This window comes from Zea mays, chromosome 9 (genome assembly GCF_902167145.1).
Source record: "Zea mays cultivar B73 chromosome 9, Zm-B73-REFERENCE-NAM-5.0, whole genome shotgun sequence".
Lineage (NCBI taxonomy): Eukaryota > Viridiplantae > Streptophyta > Magnoliopsida > Poales > Poaceae > Zea > Zea mays.
The window spans coordinates 97242790-97259845 of NC_050104.1; the positions used below are offsets into that span (position 1 = coordinate 97242790).

At 49.4% G+C, this 17056-nt stretch overlaps 1 long non-coding RNA gene across 1 annotated transcript; it reads left to right on the plus strand.

Annotated features, from left to right (window-relative positions):
* Window positions 1–1803: 1803 nt before the first annotated feature.
* Window positions 1804–2958, plus strand: LOC109942351 (uncharacterized). Its single transcript, XR_002265120.2, has 3 exons — window positions 1804–1891; window positions 2199–2589; window positions 2730–2958. It is a non-coding gene; the product is annotated as an uncharacterized lncRNA (long non-coding RNA).
* The last annotated feature ends 14098 nt before the right edge of the window (window positions 2959–17056 follow it).

Sequence of the window (17056 nt, forward strand, 5' to 3'; positions counted from 1 at the left end):
GATCTACATGGACGATTTGCCCTGGGGCTGCTATTTTCATGCCTATATTTTCACTTTTTAATATTTATCATTCTTGCGCTTTGTATCATCAAGGTTCACCACTTGTCTTTTTATGTATTATCACCTAGTTATTTGTTCTTGTAAATGCTTCGATGCTCCATAATTTGAGTTTAGTCACTGAACCCTCACAGTTCTTGGGCTGTGAGTATGTCTATCACCTTGATTTTGTTTTAACATCTTGGCAGCTGTCAGTAAAATCATTCTTTGTTTGTTGTTATCTAAACATGGTAGTGTTGAACACTTGATGATATATGTTTGCACTTTGTAGTACGAGTTTGGCTCTGTTTTATACCTTCAAAATTAACTGTCATGACCTCGCAGCCTTGCGTAGATGCCCCAAACCATTCTATCTAGCTCATTATTGGACTTTCCTACGGTAAAACGTAAACAAGTTTGATTGAGCAGTCTAGTTAGACTATTATTGTTTATATGTCATGTCAATGTAGTTTGCATAGTGCATGCTATTGCTTCTGAATGATACGTTAGCGAATAATGATTCCACACTTGTGATGATTGCTGTAGATTTAAGCTTAGTAAATTTGTTTTGCTGATCTTGCTCTGTCTAGAAATCCCATGTTACAGTAACCTTTTCATATGGCTAACCAATTATAATAATTGTGCATTTTGAATGCTTAGGACTGCACTTCTGGATATTGGTAAGCACTACTAGAAATATAACAACTTGGTCACTTCCTCCAGTTACAGTGCATGCATCAGACCAGGACATGCAGAAGAGTTATGTGTCATTTTATTGATGGTTCATGCCCATAAATTCTTAGATAATTTATTCCATCCTTCCATAAATTCAGCCAGTTGCAAGATTTTAAATAGACTGCCAAACCGTGGAGCAATTGGGGGCACATAAATACTATTGACATCCAATCCAGGCTTTTAGCAGGCCTAACCACAACTAGAAGAATTTATAGAGCAGTTGTTCGCATATTTGTTGTTCATGACCAGGCACAACCTTATTTGTGTCAAATTGCATTCTAGAATTTTACTTTAAATTGCATCCTAGAATTTGCAAGAGTTAAGCGAAAAGAACAAATTGCAGGCTAGAATTTTACTTTAAATAGATAAATCAAATTTGCAGACTATAACTTTGTTGTTCTATAATTTGACATCCAATCTAGACTATTAGCAAGCCTAACTGGAACTAGAAGTATTTTATTGAAACAATCAGACAATACATTTCAAAAGATATATAAGCAGAATCATATGGAGCAAGTCCTTTAGGTTAAATACATTGCAATGACCATTCTGATGTATGTAGTCTATGGAGCAGAATCATATGGAGTCAGTGCAGCTAGCAATATACGCCTACAAATAATTTAATAGATGACATTTGTGCTGACATTTAAGCCCCTCTTCTCCCATTTTTTCTTATGCTTCCGTTATGTTACTTGGAGAATCTATGCTAAAATTTGCATATGTAGTCTATCCTATAAGATAGATGCATGCAGGCTCCATTTTTCTATGGTGTAAACAAAAAAAATGATGATATGGTCTTGATTTTGTCTACACTTCCATGTTGTTGATTGTACGTGTTGTTTTGGTGCCTAATTGTTTTACTTCCACTATTCCTTTCTTTATAGGTGACTGGATTCTAAGCGAGGCTACTCATCACCTGTAACTTTGGAAGTGTGAGTTAGTTGACATACTATTCACTTGTACCTCGTGCGATTTCTTATACGTGTACTTGTGTGCGTTCTATGGGACGCACTGAGCCCATAAATCGATTCGTGACTATGTAGGTATGTGTAGTGCTGTTGTGTGTACCTTGAATTTCTTTCTACATCTTCCTGTGGTGGCATAGAATGCGTGCAGTAAGGTATGGTCTACCTTCTGTTTGACATGCCTTGTGTATTTATGGTCGATATGTGTTTTTGTTTAAATGATGTTTCTCTGTTGCTCCCTCTGGGTAACAGATTGTTATTGACTTGGGTGTTGCCTAATGGCCCTTGTGCCTCCTACCTCGCCTCTAATCTGGGGTAGTGGGACCTTCAGGCCTACAAAGTTGTTTTATTGAGCTAGCAATGAAGCTAGTACCGGATGCAACTTGCATCATATCTCTCTTACATTTATGAACTAGCGGTTGATCCAATCCATATGTGTGATCTCCCCTCATCTACTTGTAGCTGCATTCCACCAATGGTCAGATTGATGCATAAATCATCATGTGCGTGGTGATTCAGGATAAACTAATTGCCTGATTGGGTTTTGGGTGCTGCCAATTTATCTGCATAAGTTTTTGTATTGTTATCATACATCTCCATAAGCTTTTCTAATCTACACAAGCTTTTCTAACTGGTTTGAATAGAGAATAAGATTAACATCTTATGAAGGATTGTTGGGATATATAATAGTGCAAATGTAGTTCAGGCGACCTTTTGGATCTCCCTGCAATTACTTATTAACTAGACGTATAACTCAGATTTACAAGAAGGCAGAAAATGATGCAAAATCTACGTGTCCTTTTGGATCTCACCAATTGTCAGCACGTCTGCTTATAACGAAGTTCTAGAGAAGGTACATTCTTTTGATAGATGCAAAATCTAGCATTATTTAATCCTTTTTACGTGTTGATATGACTTTTGTGATATGTCACGCTGTGAAATGTTCAACTGTGTCTAACTACGTATTATTGCCTTCTCCTTTTTGTTGTACAGGAAAAGATGGAATGAAACTCAAATTTTGGTGGCTGCATAAGTGTGGAGACTTGAATTCATATATACTTAGTTAGGCTCAACGTTAGCGCAAATAGTTGATGACCAAGTTTTTCCATTAGTATTTTAGTTTGGATTTAAAGTACACTTATGTATGAGTTATTTGACAATGCTTATTTATGAGATATTGAATGATACTTATCTATATTATATTAATTATAATGTTATTAAATATATGTGTGTATGTATATTTCTCTTTCAAATTATTATAATGCGGTATCTAAAATGATAATATAAATTGAAGAATGTACAAAATAAGACAGTTTAAATCTTAATAAGACGGTTTCTAAAACGTCCAATATTAGTCATCAAAATAAGACAGTTTCTAAATCGTCCAATATCAATATCCTAAATAAGATGGTTTTCCTGTTACAAGCCTCTATTATTATAGGATATTCTAGACAGTTTGATAAATACCTTGTGACTTATAATGTATGTATTCTCGATGGTTGTTTAGAATAAGTGTCTTAAACAAAAATCTAATTCAAGACGGTTTATCGGACAAAACGACTTAACCAAATACCTTTTTAAACGGTTATGAATTAAAAACTGCCTTATATAGTATCTTTTAAGACAGTTATAACCATCTTAAATGCGAGACATCTTTTGCGACTCCATCAAATTTGGACACTTCATAAGTGTCTTAATAATTGAAAATTAACCGTCTCATATAACATGTTCTGTAGTAGTCGAAGTGTAAGGCTTACCGAAGGAGATGGTTAAATCTGAGCATTGCTTTTAAAGTTTGTCAAAAATTTATTAGCAGTTACTAAGTATAAGTAGATACCAACCCAATTAAGTAAGAGATCAAAATTGATAATAACACCCACAATGCAATGCACATGACAAATTAAGTTTAGTTCCATAAATTAATCATGCGAGAGTCCTGAGCTGCTCATGACCGCGAGTATGACTGATATACCAGTTTTACACTCTACAGAGGTTGCGCTCTTTACCCACAAGTTATGTATCCTGTCTAGCCAGGGTTAGCTAGACCCTTAGACACTTCTGAGGTGAATGGCTAGGGATCCACTAGGAGGCCTTTACAAAGTTCCACAAGCTTCAGAAAACCCACTACTGTTTCCAGGAAGGGCAATATAGGAATCCCTCGTCCGAAAAGCCATCGCAGCATGATCGACCCGAGAACCTCCCTATACGCAACTCCTCTATTGCGCTTGCCCCTTTCGGGTAAGGTAGTCCTCCACTAGCTTTCCTAATTAGTCAGCCAAGTGCGTCCCATTCCACCCTTGTGGTAGCACGTGTTGCTCAAGTTAAGCTCCATGTTCCAGTTAACACAATGATCTTGTCATGAACAATAATTAAAACAACAGTATAATTGGAACATGATCATAATGTAATATTAATCCTAATACCAGATAGAGCAATATCATAACTACCCAAAAGTTCAGTGGTAAACAAGGTGTGAGATAAACAAGTCTAGGGAAACCTATTAGGTCCCATCAGATTAACCTGAGCATGTCACAATGATTAACAAGAATTTTATTGGGTAAAGAAAAGTGATCAAGGGCACAACTTGCCTTAGACTCAAGATCCCAGGTACCAGAATGACCTTCAGATTCTTGTGACCTCACTGCTAATCGTAGCAATACAAACAAACATGATATATGCAAAATTAACATCACACCAAACATAAGAACCAACTGCATAATAATGATCGATGCGTCGCTACGAGACCGTGGGTTCAAGAATCACTAAATTCGGAGTTACGATTATAGAGTTATGACTTTTCGAAGGTTTATATGGTTAAACAGGAAAACTATGTTCTATGATGATTATTCTAAATCATGTGAGAAAGATATTCCTAAGAAACCATTAATTTATTTTTAATCCAAGCTATAACTTGATTAGAAAACATATTTTAGTCAAATTATAACTAGAGATTGAAAACATTACTTTAATTTTAATGAGAGAAGTTAATCCAATGAACATATGGTAAACAAATTAATTATTTAAAAACATGTTACATGATAAAATAAGGTTACTAAAGTGTAGATAATTTTATTACGAAGCTAACACAACTTGAACGGAGAAAATCGGAGTTAAAATAATTAAGTTATGAAGTTTACAAGTGTTTAGATTTATCTTTATACTAAAAATTCATTTTTGGATTTAATTTTATTGAGTTTATAATCCCCTAGGACTGTGGTTACTGTTTTCCGAGAGCACGGGGTTTAATCTGCAAATATCAGGGCCTTCTTGTAATTATTTTCACCTGAGGGAGGATGGCGGTTTATATTAATAAAGAACAGGGGCTCTTACGCTAATATTCTACATCGAAGGGGTATAGGTTGATCGCAGCCACCCGATCTGACTGACGGTCAGGATTTAATGAACGAAACGTTACGCGGGGATCTAATCATACCCACTGATCCAAAAATCAATGGCCCAGAATCATTGGCCGAACCGATACACAACCCTGGTCGCCAGATCTCGCATCCACGGCTTAGATTTAAAACACGAAGGGGTAAGCGATCCTTTTATTCACGTCCGTCCGTGATCGGTCCTAGGGCCCAGGAAGCGTCACCTCACAAGCACCAATCCGTGGCGGCGCACGGTTCATACACGACGGCGGCATCGCCAGGGGAGCGCTAATCCCACGCCCCAATGCATTCTTTCCAATCAAACCTGTGCTACACGTAGAGGGGGAAGTGGCGAACATGAGCAAGAACGTCTTACTGTGAATCGCACATCCGTCAGCTCTGATTACGGCGCGTGGCGGCATGCCGGCACGGAGCAACCATCGGTGAGGAATCCTTGAGGTTCTAGGTCATCACTGTGCCCGATGATGCGGCTAATAGTTTCCTGGGAACACTAGGGAAGTCGACGCCAACCGCAGGTACCGGCCGTTAGTGGATGCACGAGGGCGCCGCGGCGGCAGTCCAGCTCCAATGAAGCGCCCGGACCTATAACGTTTATTAGTGGCGATGGTTCGAGGTTTGATGGACAATGAGACTCTCGGGGTATGTCGTCGCTAGGATTTATAGCCATGGAGAGGGACAATTGGGCTGTAAGACTCTCTTCAACGGTGGACGCTAGCGTCCCCCTCCTCTGTCTGTGACGGCTACAGGCCTTCTCTTGAAGCTACAACGTTGCCCCCTAGCGCTGCTACAGTGCTAGCGGCTGGTAGGTGCAGACGCTACATCAAGGGTACCACAAGGGCTCCTCTTGCCTCGATTTGTGTGTACAAAAGTATTTATTAGTTGTGAAAAAATTGATAATAGATGATGAATAGGTATGGAAAATAGTATTTTATGATTATAGTGGGGTATAGGGGAAGGATTTAGGGGGAACCGCTGTAAAGCGTGGAGATATAGGGGGAGAGAGAACGCTGACGTGGCACGTGAGTGAGATATAGAGGAAGAAATTTAGGGGAACGGTTGAAGACAGTCTAATCGATGGCCAACCAGAAGAATTCCGAACAGACCACGTCTTCTGTTTGTGATCCGCGCAGGTTCTGTTTTGGTCACCATCTGCCTCATCCGTCCCAGGACCACCTCGTTATGACCAAGTACATGCTAGTCAACCCAAGTTCCCAAGGCAAGACATACAACAAAGGGACAAAAGGGAGGGATCTGAAACTCGAACTGTCAACAGTATGGTCCCGAAGATGAAGCACATATATTAAAGACCCCAAGGGGCTAGGTAAGTGAGCCCGAAGTTATCAAGAAGCCATTATTGTCTATCTACATTTACTTTCACAAAATTTTTCCTATATCATGCAAATTAATACAATAATGATCTGGCACCTTCGAGTGCAATGACAAAAATGTTGCAATTAAATCTTTGGGTAAGTAATGGTGAAAAAAGCTATGAAGTTGTTCCTAAGGGAATGCAGAGTTATGCCTCATTTCACCTAAGTAATGGCGAAAAAAACTTCGAAGTCGTTCCTAAGGGAATGAAGAGTTATGTCTCATTTCACCTAAGTAATGGTGAAAAAGCTCCGAAGTCGTTCTTAAGGGAATGCAAAACTATATCCGATTTCACCTAAGCAATGGTGAAAAAAGCTCCGAAATCGTTTCTAAGGGAATGTAGAGCCATGTCTCATTTCACCCAAGCAACGGTAAAAAAGCTCTAAAGTCGTCCCTAAGGGGATGTAGAGTCGCAATTCATTACATCCAAGTAATAGCACAAAAACCTCATAGACATTCCTAAGGGAGTGTAGATCTATGCTTTCCTTTGTAATTTGTGAAAAGAAGGGAATGTGTTTTTCACTATTGGCTCAAAAACGCATGTTGAATAAAATTTCACACATCACAAAAGTAAAGAGGCAAAAATAAAAAAAATACAAATATAATACAGAACATCTGAAGAAGCTTCAGGAGAGTTTAGACACTTTGTAACATCAAAAATATTACAACAAGCAATCATTGTTTTTCACATTATCTAATCAATTTCCTGGGTTGCCTTGCATTAGTTCGTCATAAATTTGCTCGTAAATCTTGAGGACAGCATCATCGACATCATCCTTTGCTTCGGCTTCAGTATGTTTCACTTCAATTATTACCTGTGAAGTGGAGAATTTTTTAGCAAGGGTTAGTAAAGCAATCGCTAGAACTTGAGCACACTAAAATTTAACAAAAGCAAAAAGTCAAATACCTTCAAATTTCTTGCCTTGAAGCTTCTTCCTAATGTCTACAACCTTTTTAGCTGCTTGTCGTGCCTATAGAGATTTTTTTGGAAAGTTAGTATGTACATACCCCGTGAAAGGTAAGGATGAAGGTAACAAAGTACATACCTTCTCCCTGTTCTTTACAGATTCTTCAATGCTTAATTCTTTTTTGCCCCTTTTCTAAATTTTAGAAAAGGTTTTTTAGACCACTCTAAAGCTTGACAGTCGATCTTCGGACATGGTCAGCAGAAACTCTGAAATCGGGGTCTGTGCAAGCCCTCACATGATTGCACCAGACTTTCAGCAAAACCAAAGTAGTGCTTCGGGCACCTATCTAAGCACAATAGTTCTCTCGTGGCGAGAGAACACTTTTGAAAGCACGTGTCTTACTAATAACCCATCTCATTAGGCCCTCCAAGTCACCATCTAAAAAAGTATTCTCTTTAGAAAGAGCCCCGACAGAGGAGAAGGTTTTCAACAACTCATTATGACATCTGTTGCCGAGGGTGTGACAGTTGGATGGCAGGATTCCGTAGTTTTCATTAAGTCCTCTCACATGGTTTACTTCATCTTTCAGGTCATCAATTTTCACCTGAGCGCCACTAAGGTTGACAGTCATTTCGGTAGATGCTTACATTAGCTTTATTGTTTTAGCTTCATGCTCCTCTTTTACTCACTTCAGCTCAGCTTCAAGCGTCACAATTCATCTTTCCTTTTCGGCATTAGAAGCTTTGAGCTTATTTTTCTCTTTGTGAAGTGTCTGAACTTCGGTTCCATTATCAATAAAATCCTTTTCCAGAATCTTGAATTTTTCCTTCTCATCTCAACCGAAGCCAAAACACTTTGGATCTAAGTTTCATTATTTCTTTTTGAGCGGCTTCGCCCTCAACATTCCTCTTGTTCCTTAAGGCCATGCTTAGGAAAAGACCTTGTAAGATATAAAGAGAAAAATAAATGATCCCATCAAACCAACCCTAAGCTAAAAAAGTAGAAGTCAATAGAAATTATCTTAAGATGTGTGTAATCCAGGCAATCAGAAAAGTCTTCAAAAGACATAGTCGAAAGCATGGCCTCCAGCTTCGGGAAACCAATATTATAAGCCATATAGCGGCATACTTCAGTTTCCATATTGTCTGGGCAGCATAATAAATAATTGTCTGGCCCGCCCCCAAAGATTGTAGACCCCGAAGGGTATCCAAGTTGTTCGGTCAAACCGTTAGCCTCGGCCAGGTGCTTCGCACCCATGACCTTCACAACAGCATGATGGACCTGATACCTTCGACCACCCAAATCTTGGTTTTAGAAGGTCTTTGTCACACCCGGTTTTAGAACGTAAACCGAATGCAGACCATGTACGTGCCAGGATAAAAAATTCACGTACACAACGATAACATAACTGGACATCATCACATAGTGCTCAAATAATAGCGTAAAGAGGTATTAACTTGATTACATCATGATGTCGAAAACATCCTATTGGGGGTCTTCTCCACCGAAGGTCCTCAAGACAAAGGTATCACTGGCAAAGTGATGTTGAGGATCCTCTCTGCCGAAGGTCCTCGAGACGAAGATACTATCTGATAGCTATAATGACGAATATCGAAGCTTCTACCAAAGAACGACAGCTTTGGCTTAAGGTGACGATGAAGGTTGTCGGGGACCATAATTAGGGGTACCCCCAAGACTCCTAATCTCAGCTGGTAACCCCCATCAGCACAAAGCTGCAAAGGCCTGATGGGTGCGATTAAGTCAAGGCTCAGTCCACTCAAGGGACACGATCTCGCCTCGCCCGAGCCCAGCCTCGGGCAAGGGCAGCCGACCCCGGAGGATTCACGTCTCGCGCGAGGGCCCCCTCAAGCAACGGACACACCTTCGGCTCGCCCGAGGCCCAGTCTTCCCTGAGAAGCAACCTTGGCCAGATCGCCACGCCGACCGACCGTATCGCAGGAGCATTTAATGCAAGGATCGCCTGACACCTTATCCTGACGAGCGCTCCTCAGTTGACAGAGCCGAAGTGACCGCAGTCACTTCGCCGCTCCATTGACCGACCTGACAAGAAGACAGCGCCGCATGTGTCGCTCCGACTGCTGTGCCACTCGACAGAGTGAGGCTGACAGTAGCCAAGTCCGGCCTCGGGCGCCATAGGAAGCTCCGCCTCGCCCGACCCCAAGGCTCGGCCCCCGTCTCGGCCTCGGACGACAAACTCCGCCTCGCCCGACCCCAGGGCTCGGACTCAGCCTCGGCTCCGGAAGACGACGAACTCCGCCTTGCCCGACCCCAGGGCTCGGACTCAGCCTCGGCTCCGGAAGACGACGAACTCCGCCTCGGCCGACCCCAGGGCTCGGACTCAGCCTCGGCTCCGGAAGACGACGAACTCCGCCTCGCCCGACCCCAGGGCTCGGACTCAGCCTCGGCTCCGGAAGACGACAAACTCCGCCTCGCCCGACCCCAGGGCTCAGACTCAGCCTCAGCTCTGGAAGACGACGAACTCCGCCTCGCCCGACCCCAGGGCTCGGACTCAGCCTTGGCCTCGGACGACGGTCTCCGCCTCGCCCGACCCGGGGCTCGGACTCGACCTCGACCTCGGAAGACAGACTCGACCTCGACCTCGGAGGAGCCTCCGCCTCGCCCGACCCAGGGCTCGGACCGACCACATCACAGGGGGGGCCATCATTACCCTACCCCTAGCTAGCTTAGGCTACGGGGAACAAGACCGGCGTCCCATCTGGCTCGCCCCGGTAAACAAATAATGATGGCGCCCCACGTGCTCCATGACGACGACGGCTCTCAGCCCCTTACAGAAGCAAGGAGACGTCAGCAAGGACTTGACTGCCCCGACAGCTGTCCTTCCGCAAGGCTCCAGCGCTCCTCCGACGGCCACGACATCACATGAACAGGGTGCCAAAACCTCTCTGGCTGCCACGACGGCATGTACTTAGGGCTCTAGCTCCTCTCTGCTAGACACGTTAGCACACTGCTACATCCCCCATTGTACACCTGGGCCCTCTCCTTACGCCTATAAAGGAAGGTCCAGGGCTCTCGTACGAGAAGGTTGGCCGCGCGGGGGAACGGGACGACGCGTAAAGTCTCTCGCTCTCTCCCACGCGGACGCTTGTAACCCCCTACTGCAAGCGCACCCGACCTGGGCGCAGGACAACACGAAGGCCGCGGGTTTCCCCTTTTGCCTGTCTCCTTTTCTCCCCCCTTCGTGCTCCGTCTCGCGCCAACCCATCTGGGCTGGGACACGCGGCGACAATTTACTCGTCGGTCCAGGGACCCCCCGGGGTCGAAACGCCGACAGTTGGCGCGCCAGGTAGGGGCCTGCTGCGTGTTGACGAACAGCTTCCCGTCAAGCTCCAGATGGGTAGTCTCCAGCAACCTCTCCAACCCGGGACGATTCTCCGTTTCGGGAGTCTTGAGGTCATGTCCCTCGACGGCGGCTACGACATGATACTCCTTCCTCCGTCTCGCGACAGCGACAATGGCGGCCGACAGCCCGCCCGCCGGTGGCGGAATCAACGACGTCTTCCCCACGTGGCGGAAGAACAACATTCGGGTTTGTCCCGTCGCCTCCCCCGCCGATGGAGGAGGAGGCGGGGCAACCATGGCCAAGCAGGAGGCGGCACCTCGTCGGCTGTCGAGCGAGTCGACGGCGCCAGCGCCCCAACTGGGGACACGTCGGGCGTCGACCTCGCGTCTGAGACGAAGACGAGCGCCATTTCCCTGCAACACGCCAGCTCCAAGCAGACGGACGACGCCAGCACGCTCGCGAGGGACTTGCTGGGCATCATCCTCGTACCTGAGACGACGGTGCAGTCCGCCCCTGACGCGACTTCGTCACCGCCCGTCGACCAGGAGGTACCGACCGATTCGCATCTCGTGCCTTTTAGATCCAGCTGCGACCCACCGAGCGACCTCGCTTTGGTGGACGCTTTTATAAAAGGCATGTGCAAACCCTCCGGGGTATCATATGCGGTCACCCTGGGACCGGCTGACGGCCGTCTCGACCTACGGGCCCTCGGGTTTCGAGGAAGATGACGAGCCCGACTTTTGTTGGGATTTCTCCGGGCTCGGTAACCCCAGTGCCATGCGGGACTTTATGACCGCATGTGACTACTGCCGCTCCGATTGTTCCGAAGGTAGCCGCAGCTTCGGCGACGAGGACTGCGGCCCAAGTCGTGAATGTTTCCACGTCGATCTAAGGGGTCCCGGCGAAGGCGACCATCTTGGTATGCCGGAAAATGGCGATCCCCCTAGGCCTGCGCCTCGCGTCGACATCCTTCGGGAGCTAGCTGTGGTCCCAGTCCCTGCGGGGGGTCAGGACGCACAGCTCGAGCAAATCCGCGAGGTGCAGGCCAGGCTCGACGAGGGAGCAGGAACACTTGAGCAGTTCCGCCGGAACATCGGGCAAGAATGGGCAGACCGAGCTCCGGCCGGAGAAGCGCGTCATCTGCCCCAGGGCATCCAGCTCCACATTGCCGACGACGTCAGGGCAAGGCCGCCACCGGCTTCCAGTGGGGTCGGCCAGAACCTGGCAGCAGCAGCAATACTTCTCTGCGCGATGCCGGAACCATCGACCACCGAAGGCCGGCGTATCCAGGGAGAGCTCAAGAATCTCCTGGAGGATGCCGCGGTCCGACAGGCTGAAAGCTCTGCCTCCCGAAGGCAGGGGTACCCCTCGGAGCATCGCACCGCGACTTCCCGATTCATGCGGGAAGCCTCGGTCCACACCGGGCGCACGCGCAACACAGCGCCTGCGGCCCCGGGTCGCCTCGGCAACGAGCACCACCACCGCAACCATCGAGTCCACCTCGACAAGAGGGTGCGCCGAGGCTACCACCCCAGGCGTGGGGGACGCTACGACAGTGGGGAGGATCGGAGCCCCTCGCCCGAACCACCCGGTCCGCAGGCTTTTAGCCGGGCCATACGACGGGCGCCGTTCCCGACCCGATTTTGAACCCCGAGAACTATCACAAAGTACTCGGGGGAGACGAGGCCGGAACTGTGGCTCGCGGACTACCGGTTGGCCTGCCAGCTGGGTGGAACGGACGATGACAACCTCATCATCCGCAACCTCCCCCTGTTCCTCTCCGACACCGCTCGAGCCTGGCTGGAGCATCTGCCTCCGGGGCAGATCTCCAACTGGGACGACCTGGTCCAAGCCTTCGCCGGCAACTTCCAGGGCATGTACGTGCGCCCTGGGAACTCCTGGGATCTCCGAAGCTGCCGCCAGCAGCCGGGAGAGTCTCTCCGGGACTACATCCGGTGATTCTCGAAGCAGCGCACCGAGCTACCCAACGTCACCGATTCAGATGTCATCGGCGCGTTCCTCGCCGGCACCACCTGCCGCGACCTGGTGAGCAAGCTAGGTCGCAAGACCCCCACCAGGGCGAGCGAGCTGATGGACATCGCCACCAAGTTCACCTCTGGCCAGGAGGCGGTTGAGGCCATCTTCCGGAAGGACAAGCAGCCCTAGGGCCGCCAGCCGGAAGATGTCCCCGAGGCGTCCACTCAGCGTGGCACCAAGAAGAAAGGCAAGAAGGAGTCGCAAACAAAACGCGACACCGCCGACGCGGACCTTGTCGCCGCCGCTGAGTACAAGAACCCTCGGAAACCTCCCGGAGGTGCCAATCTCTTCGACAAGATGCTCAAGGAGCCGTGCCCCTATCATCAGGGGCCCGTCAAGCACAACTCGATCTGTCTGTCTGCTTCGGGACTCCCTCCAACTTCAGAAGGGAAATCCTCACGTTCGAGGTGGTCGGGTTCCGAGGAACCTACCACGCAGTGCTGGGGAGGCCGTGCTACGCCAAGTTCATGGCCGTCCCCAACTACACCTACCTCAAGCTCAAGATGTCGGGCCCCAACGGGGTCATCACCGTCGGCCCCACGTACCGACACGCGTATGAATGCGACGTGGAATGCGTGGAGTACGCCGAGGCCCTCGCCGAATCCAAGGCCCTCATCGCTGACCTGGAGAGCCTCTCCAAGGAGGCGCCAGACGTGAAGCGCCATGCCGGCAACTTCGAGCCAGCAGAGACGGTTAAGTCCGTCCCTCTCGACCCCAGCAACGACGCCTCCAAGCAGATTCGGATTGGCTCCGAGCTTGACCCCAAATAGGAAGCAGTGCTCGTTGACTTTCTCCACGCAAACGCCGAAGTTTTCGCGTGGAGTCCCTCGGACATGCCTAGCATACCGAGGGATGTCGCCGAGCACTCGCTGGATATCCGAGCTGGAGCCCGACCCGTGAAGCAGCCTCTGCGTCGATTCGACGAAGAAAAGCGCAGAGCCATAGGCGAGGAGATCCACAAGCTGATGGTTGCAGGGTTCATCAAAGAGGTATTCCATCCCGAATGGCTTGCCAACCCTGTGCTTGTGAGAAAGAAAGGAGGGAAATGACGGATATGTGTAGACTACACTGGTCTAAACAAAGCATGTCCGAAGGTTCCCTACCCTTTGCCTCGCATCGATCAAATCGTGGATTCCACTGCTGGGTGCGAAACCCTGTCTTTCCTCGATGCCTACTCCGGGTATCACCAAATCAGGATGAAAGAGTCCGACCAGCTTGGGACTTCTTTCATCACACCTTTTGGCATGTACTGCTACGTTACTATGTCATTTGGTTTGAGGAATGCGGGTGCGACGTACCAAAGGTGCATGAACCACGTGTTCGGCGAACACATTGGTCGAACGGTCGAGGCTTACGTCGATGACATCGTAGTCAAGACGAGGAAAGCCTCCGACCTCCTCTCCGACCTTGAAACGACATTCCGGTGCCTCAAGGCGAAAGGCGTAAAACTCAATCCCGAGAAGTGCATCTTCGGAGTCCCCCGAGGCATGCTCTTGGGGTTCATCGTCTCCGAGCGGGGCATCGAGGCCAACCCAAAGAAAATCGCGGCCATCGCCAACATGGGGCCCATCAAGGACTTGAAAGGCGTACAGAGGGTCATGGGATGCCTTGCGGCTCTGAGCCGTTTCATCTCGCGCCTCGGCAAAAGAGGCCTACCTCTGTACCGCCTCTTAAGAAAGACCGAGTGCTTCACTTGGACCCCCGAGGCCGAGGAAGCCCTCGGGAACCTGAAGGCTCTCCTTACGAACGTGCCCATCTTGGTGCCCCCCGCTGCCGGAGAAGCCCTCTTGATCTACGTCGCCGCTACCACTCAGGTGGTCAGCGCCGCGATCGTGGTTGAGAGACGAGAAGAAGGGCATGCATTGCCCGCCCAGAGGCCGGTCTACTTCATCAGTGAGGTACTGTCCGAGACCAAGATCCGCTACCCACAAATTCAGAAGCTGCTGTACGCGGTGATTCTGACACGGCGGAAGTTGCGACACTACTTCGAGTCTCATCCGGTGACTATGGTGTCATCCTTCCCCCTGGGGGAGATCATCCAGTGCCGAGAGGCCTCGGGTAGGATTGCAAAGTGGGCGGTGGAAATTATGGGCGAGACAATCTCGTTCGCCCCTCGGAAGGCCATCAAGTCCCAAGTCTTGGCGAACTTTGTGGCTAAATGGGTCGACACCCAGCTTCCAGCAGCTCCGATCCAACCGGAACTTTGGACCATGTTTTTCGACGGGTCGCTGATGAAAACAGGGGCAGGCACGGTCCTGCTCTTCATCTCGCCCCTCGGGAAGCACCTCTGCTACGTGCTGCGCCTCCATTTCCCGGCGTCCAACAACGTGGCTGAGTACGAGGCTCTGGTCAACGGGTTGCGTATCGCCATCGAGCTAGGGGTCCGACGCCTCGACGCTCGCGGTGACTCGCAGCTTGTCATCGACCGAGTCATGAAGAACTCCCACTGCCGCGACCCGAAGATGGAAGCCTACTGCGACGAGGTTCAGCGCCTGGAAGACAAGTTCTACGGGCTCGAGCTCAACCACGTCGCCAGACGATACAACGAGACTGCGGATGAGCTGGCTAAGATAATCTCGGGACGGACAACGGTTCCCCCAGACGTCTTCTCCCGAGACCTACATCAACCCTCAGTCAAGACCGACGACACGCCCGAGCCCGAGAAGGCCTCGGCCCTGCCCGAGGCACCCTCGGCTCAGCCCGAGGCGCCCTCGGTTCAGCCCGAGGCACCCTCGGCCCCCGAGGGTGAGGCACTGCGCGTCGAGGAAGAGCGGAATGGGGTCCCGCCTAATCGAGACTGGCAGACCCCGTACCTGCAATATCTCCACCGAGGAGAGCTGCCCCTCGACCAAGCCGAAGCTCGGCGACTGGCGCGGCGCGCCAAGTCGTTCATCTTGCTGGGGGACGGGAAGGAGCTCTACCATCGCAGCCCCTCCGGCATCCTCCAGCGATGCATATCCATCATCGAAGGCCAGGAGCTCTTACAAGAGATACACTCGGGGGCTTGCGGTCATCACGCAACGCCTCGAGCCCTTGTTGGAAACGCTTTCCGACAAGGTTTCTACTGGCCGACCGCGGTGGCCGACGCCACTAGAATTGTCCGCACCTGCCAAGGGTGTCAATTCTACGCAAGACAGACCCACCTGCCCGCTCAGGCTCTGCAGACAATACCCATCACCTGGCCGTTTGCTGTGTGGGGTCTGGACCTCGTCGGTCCCTTGCAGAAGGCACCCGGGGGCTACACGCACCTACTGGTCGCCATCGACAAATTCTCCAAGTGGATCGAGGTCCGACCCCTAAACAGCATCAGGTCCAAACAGGCGGTGGCGTTCTTCACCAACATCATCCATCGCTTTGGGGTCCCGAACTCCATCATCACTGACAACGGCACCCAGTTCACCGGAAGAAAGTTCCTGGACTTCTGCGAGGATCACCACATCCGGGTGGACTGGGCCGCCGTGGCTCACCCCATGACGAATGGGCAAGTAGAGTGTGCCAACGACATGATCCTGCAAGGACTCAAACCACGGATCTACAACGACCTCAACAAGTTCGGCAAGCGATGGATGAAGGAACTCCCCTCGGTGGTCTGGAGTCTGAGGACAACACCGAGCCGAGCCACAGGCTTCACACCGTTCTTTCTAGTCTATGGGGCCGAGGCCATCTTGCCCACAGACTTAGAATACGGTTCCCCGAGGACGAGGGCGTACGATGACCGAAGCAATCGAACCAACCGAGAAGACTTACTGGACCAGCTGGAAGAGGCTCGGGACATGGCCTTACTACACTCGGTGCGGTATCAGCAGTCCCTGCGACACTACCACGCCCGAGGGGTTCGGTCCCGAGACCTCCAGGTGGGCGACTTGGTGCTTCGGCTGCGACAAGACGCCCGAGGGCGGCACAAGCTCACGTCTCCCTGAGAAGGGCCGTTCGTCATCGCCAAGGTCCTGAAGCCCGGGACATACAAGCTGGCCAATAGTCAAGGCGAGATCTACAGCAACGCTTGGAACATCCGACAACTACGTCGCTTCTACCCTTAAGATGCTTTCAAGTTGTTTGTACACCTCGTTCACATACCAAGTCTAACCATCAAGGAAGGGTCAGCCTTGTCTCGGCAAAGCACGACCCTCCCTCGGGGGCTAGAAGGGGGGAACCCCCTCTGCGTCAAAATTTTCCTCGGAAAAGGTCTTTCTGCTAGAACGTCTTTCGTGCTTTTTGACTGTTTCGAAAGTGGGATCCTGAAGACGACGGAGTACACGTAAGCAGCCAAGGCCGACCGAGCCGAGGGACTCC